We start from the raw sequence: 6,602 nt of genomic DNA on the forward strand, positions 1-6,602 counted from the left end.
TACCCAGCCAAACCCAAGAAACTCCGAATCTCTGTTGGAGTGGTAGGTCTGGCCAATTCCTTACTGCTGCAATCTTTTTAGGATCAACCATAATTCCTTCCCTGGAGATTACATGACCCAAGAACGCGACGGATTCAAGCCACAATTCGCATTTCAAAAATTTCGAATATAATTGATGTTGCTGAAGAGTCTACCGAACTGCCCTGAGATGGTTAGCATGATCTTCTCGACTTTGAGAATATACAAGAATATCATCAATGAACACTATCACAAAAGAGTCTAGAAAAGGCTTGAAGACTAGATTCATAAGATCCATGAAAGCTGCCGGGGCATTTGTTAGCCCAAAAGACATCACCATAAATTCAAAGTGCCCATACTGAGTCCTGGAAGCTATTTTTGGAATATCCAGTTCCCTTATCTTCAATTGATGATACCCAGACCGCAAGTCAATTTTTGAGAAACACGTAGCACCTTGCAATTGATCAAACAAGTCATTTATCCCTTGTAGAGGATATTTATTTTTGATTGTGACCTTGTTGAGTTGCTGGTAGTCAATACACATCCGTAGCAACCCATATTTCTTCCTTACAAACAAGATTGGTGCGCCCCATGGTGACACAATCGGCTGGATGAAACCCTTTTCTAGCAAATCCATCAATTGTTCATTTAGCTCTTTCAATTCTGTCGGTGCCATTCTGTAAGGTGGAATTGATATAGGCTCTGTGCCTGGAATCACATCGATCCCAAAATCAATCTCCCTATATGGAAGAATTCCAGGGAGTTCATCTAGGAAGACATCCGAAAACTCATTCACAACTGGCACGGACTCAAGGCTAGGAACCTCGGCATTGGTTTCCGCAACCCAAACTAAATGATAGATACAACCCTTCTTGATCATCTTCGCGGCCTTAAGGTAAGAAATATACCGACCTTTAGGCACTACATTGTCTCCCTTCCACTCAACAACGGGCCCATTAGGAAATTCAAGCTTTATAGTTCTAGTCCAACAATCAAGTTTGGCAAACCATGAATAAAGCCAATCCATTCCAATTATTACATCAAAATCAACCATATCTAATTCAATAAGATCGGTTGTGGTATCCCTACCCTGTACTGTAACAACACAACCTCTATAAACACGAGCAGTCGTAATAGACTCACCCAGCGGAGTAGACACCGAAAATGGCTCATGAAGTTGATCCAGTTCTATCCCAAATTCCATAGCAACAAAAGAGGTAACATAGGACAAGGTGGAACCGAGGTCAATAAATTAATACACATCATGAGATTTGACAGTCATAATACCTGTAACAATATCTGGAGAAGCCTCTACAGTATGGCAACCACTCATAGCATAGAACCAGTTAGGTCCTCCTAAACTCTGTTCACCACCCCTAGCTATACCATGCCTTGCGGGTGCTAGGGCACCTCGAGCTGGAGAGGGGGCTGAGGATGTAGCAGCTGCTGGACTGGATGACTGTGCTATGCCCCTACCCGCTCCTTGGCGGGATGTATGACATTGCCTCTGAATGTGGCCCCTTATCCCGCATCCATAACATACGGGTAACTCCATGTAGCAAACCCCTTAGTGCATCTTCCCGCACTTGGGGCACGGAGACCTCTGTTGCTGCTGGGATCTCTCTCTTAACCGACCCCGCTGATAGGATCTTTTGTTGCCCTGACGAGGCCTGAAACGACTCCCCTGTTACGGTGCACTGGCTGAAGACTGTGCAACAGACTGGGACGACCCTGATGATCCTCCCCTAAAAGCTGATCTTTCCCCCACTGAATGACTTACCCATGTTTCTTGTAGACCGGGTCTTTCTGTTACCCTCTCTCTCCGTTATGTTCATTAATTTACGATTCTCTGTGGCCTGAGCAAATGCCACCATCTTCACATAATTCATGTCAGAATTCAATGCAGCTGTAGAAGCCTCATTAATAGTTAAAGGATTGAGACCCTGAAGAAACCGATGCACCCTAGCCCCTATTTTGGACAACATATGAATAGAATATTTAGACAGGCGAGCAAACTCCATATGGTACTCCCATACGCTTCTGCTACCCTGCTTCAGATTTTCAAACTCTGCTGCATGGGCTGCCCGTGTCTCGACATGTAGGAAATGATCTATAAAGGCATTATCAAACTCGCTCCACCTCGCCGAAGGGCTCCCCTCCTCACGGGAATCTTCAACTACTCAAACCATGAATAGGCCACCTCTTTCAGACGGTAGGTAGCCAACTCTACTCCCTCTGTCTCAGTTGCACGCATAACCTTGAGGGTCTTGTGCATCTCATCAATAAAATCCTGAGGGTATTCTTCTTGATTGGCACCCGTAAATATTGAAGGGTCTAACTGAAGAAATCTGTTCACCCTAGAACTGGTGGAATCCCCTTGCTGGTTGGATGAACTAGGCGCAACATTGACCTTTAGTTCTGAGAGGCCACTAGATGGGTAAACATTTGAATATCTCCCCTAAGATCCCCATCAGAAATACCAGAACCGGAAGCTGGTGCTGGAGGTGGAGTAGGAGTATTAATGAGAGGGATAGTTGTACCCTCCGTAGGTGTAGGAACTGGGGTAGTATTCTCTAGAATAGAAGAACCAGGCAGGGTGATAGCAGGGTGACTACCCTCACCCGCAGTGTCAAGCAATGAATCATCAGGGCTTCTTGGCTAGTTCTCACTTTCTTCTTAGGTGCCATTTACTTAAAGATAGGACAATGCACCAATTAGAGAGGGAATAGTTTCATAACAAGTTGTACTGCACTATCTAGAATATCAAAGAAGGGTGTTATTCCTAAATGCCCAAGTAGCCTCCAACTTATAGATGTGGTCGACTACACACCGATAAGAAGGACTCTACTAGGCACGGCTCCGAGACATCCTAGGACACCTTAAAACCTTAGGCTCTGATACCAAGTTTGTCACGCCCCAATCTCGGGAGGCGCGACTGATGCTCAATCGAGTGAACCCAACTGAGCAAGACTTATCAAACACTTTCTAACCCATCTCAATATGAATAAGGAAGCCATGCTTTCATTTATTTAGACCATAGGAAAGATAGTAAATCAACATGGTTAGTTCATTTTATATCACAACCTTAAACCGTAGTTAAGTTTCCATACAATTACACTTTAGAAAAGCGCGAGCTAGAATTACAACATAAATCGTAGACCCATACAACACCCATACATAACTCACACATATGTCTACGGAGCCTCTAAGGATGCAAAAGACAAGTAGGATAATGCTAGAAACAAGGCCCGACTATACCTCAAAAGTGTATATCTATAGAAAAAGATGTACAACATAATCCCCTTGAAGGAGAAAGGGGCTCACCAAGACTTTGAGAGGAGGATTCTCCGTTACGCGTGATCAGCACTATCCGCTATAGAGCCACCTACATTCATTTAAAAAGATATAGCGCCCCTGGCAAAAGGGACGTTAGTACCATGGAATAGTACTAGTATGTATAACTAAACACCATCCAATTAGAAAGAACAACCATACAAGAGTAAAAGAAATCATAAGGACAACAAAGCTTCAAATAAGCATCACATCAATAATATAAGAGGTTCACATAGTTTTCACATAATTTTTGAAATTTTTGGTTGGGGAATTCCTTATCGTTGCATCATCATCCACATTACCACCGCTTCCTTGACTGGAGTCCGATCACGGCCCGATTGGCTAAACCGTCTTACGAAGACGTTACTCTTATTTCATTCTCACTTTTCAGTTTCAATTATCAATACATTACCACCATGTGTGTTAAAATGGCATCCGATCACGGTCCGATCGGCTAAGCCGTCTTACCAAGACGTTACCCTTTTCCATTAATCATCTCACTTCAATCTTTGGATTCACATGAATTAGTTTCTCGGCACTTGGGACCACAATTACCACCATAACTCACATTTCGCATTATTCCCATTTTCAACATTTATCATGCCATTTAGGATCATAGGCACATACAAAAGCAATTTAAGTTAAAAACATAGAGAGAAATTCATCTAATTCGGCATATTAATCACAATGTAACCTTGACTTGACATTTAGGCATTTAGGACATAGCTCATGTTTTTCCACACATCCTTAATTTACAAAGAATAACACACTAAACACATGGAGAAACATCTTCCACATACATTTTCGCAACAACAATTTATTTGACATAACAAGTACCACATCAATCAAATTCTGGGCTTACAACATTTGCACGGGCACCATGGAGGCTCAATTTCTAAAAGGAAAGAGTTTTATCCATACATACCTTGTTTAAGCTTTCCTTAAGTTACTACGACATTCCAAAATTTCTAGCAATCCCAATCTACTTGAGACATAACACAATTGAACAGAAATTAGGAAGGTATTCATGGTTTCTTCTCATTTGAGCATTTTATTAAAAACTAGTTGAGCATCTTGATTTCAAATCTCTTTTACAAGATTTCCTTCATTCCCCAATCCAATCTTTACTTATTTATGTTCAACAATCTTCCCACAAACCTAATTTGTACATGCATGTATACATAATACTATTACATCCAAGAATCATAACTCAATAACCCATCTCACAATCTCTACAACACCAACACAACCTAGGTTAGGAACTTATGGCTTCCAATCACCATCACTTGAGTTCTAACGTATATATTATACATAAATAATCACCATAGAGTAGTTAGAGATGATACTCATACCTCTTGTAGTAAGAATCTTGAGAATCCCCACTTGTAGTGTTTTTTATCAATTTCGGAATTTGAATTGGAATCTATTGATTTTCAAGATCAATCCTTGTTAATATAAGTGTTTAGGAGTAGTAATCAACTCACAATACTCAAAAAACATTACCTTAGATCATTTGAGGGAAGTATGGGACGGATTCCCCTTGATAGAGCAAGCCCTAGCTTAAAAAAATGACTTAGAGACTCTCCATACCCGGTCTTGGGGTATTTATAGGGCTGCTAGGTGCACGACCGCGGTCAAACCGTGCCTGGGACGTGGTGGCCACGCTCGTACTGCGCTCAAAGGCAGAAACATCCAGTTTTCCTGCGGACGCGCGTCTGACTCAAATCCGGTAAAATGGTCATAACTTTCTGTATACACCTCCAAACGACAAACGGTTTGATACGTTGGAAACTACACTCAAAGTGTTTTAATTTTATAGGTTGTTCATTTCACAACATCCCCACTTGTGCGTACTCATTTACAACTTTAGTCTATTATGAAATTTTCCAACTTGGCTTGGACTTAGGCCTCTCTTTAGACCCCAAATAACTTATAATATGACTTATATGCATATTAAAATATCCAATTAATATCAATTATATCATGAATCCTCATTTGCATGCAAGATAAAATAATTAGCCTACCTTGGCACCACGAAATCTTAAATTACATAGCATAATTTTCTGGGGCTTTACACTTGCGGTGTCGTTCGTCCACGCCTTTTGTTGTTGATGATGAGGAAGATGGGGATCGAGAGTGGGTCAAGTAATTCATCCGGGTCCAGACAACGGACATTATCCTCGTGGAACTCATGCCATTTCTTGAGGAATGGAATTATGCGCGTGAGTGGGCACCGGGCAAAGTTCCCGATTTGCCCGGCTGGGTCCAAAGGATGGCAACCAATTCGACTTGCGATGAGCGTAGGTGGAAAGATGTGTCCTGGGGCAGATGGGAAGTGAAATACCAGGGTATGTGCGTACACTGCTTTTACCTTGGTCTTTGTATATTTGAGATGACATTTTCCTCTTTCTTTTGTACTGGCCTTGCCGTCGTAGGTATCTAAAGGTCCCTAGAGGTGAGGCTGCTCCTCCGGAGAGGGGGAGGAGTTGTCGGCTTCCGAGCGAAGGGATGATGGTAATAAATGGGATGTCCCCTCGCAGTGCGATGGAGCTTTTAGCAGGGCCAAACGGGTCCGTGTCTTCAAGGAGAAAACATCGCCCGAGCCTGTTGTTCCTAAAGTCTTTGGTTCCGAAATGGTGGTTCCTCCAAGTGATCATGCTTCGACCAAGGGTTGTTGTTCCAAAGCCCAGGGGGCTGGACCAAGAGGAGTGTGCTCGGCCTTCGAGGAAGTCCGCCGGCTACACTTCGCGGTGAGTTCCGGCATAGTCCTTCCGCATCATGTCTGAGATGCTCCGTCATGGGGTTAGGCTTCTGAAAGCTCTAGATGAGGGTAGGTCCCTCAGACTCTTCTACGAGGAGAAGGAGGTTAAGTTAATGCACTGGAGATGTGAGGCGTACCAGAACTCGAATTACGAGAGATATTTGATGGAGCAGGTAACCTCTCGTAGCACGTGTTTCTCTTTTTAACCTTTAAGGTTAATCCTTTTGCCCATCTCAGTTGCAGAGAAAGACGGAGGCTCTGGAGCACCTTAGGGGTGAAGCCGACCGAATTAGGAATGGCTGTGGCGATTTAAGAGCTTAGGTGCAGGCTCAAGCTTCAGAGGAGAAGGGTGCCTTGGCTAAAGTTAACACCTTCGAGGCCCAACTCCGCTTGGCTCATTAAAATGCTTCAGTTCAAGCAGATATGATCGCGAAGCTAGAGTCCAAACATTCATAGGTCAGGGCTAAAATTGTTGATGCTTGGGCTGAAG

This window comes from Nicotiana tabacum, chromosome 1 (assembly GCF_000715075.1).
Source record: "Nicotiana tabacum cultivar K326 chromosome 1, ASM71507v2, whole genome shotgun sequence".
NCBI lineage: Eukaryota > Viridiplantae > Streptophyta > Magnoliopsida > Solanales > Solanaceae > Nicotiana > Nicotiana tabacum.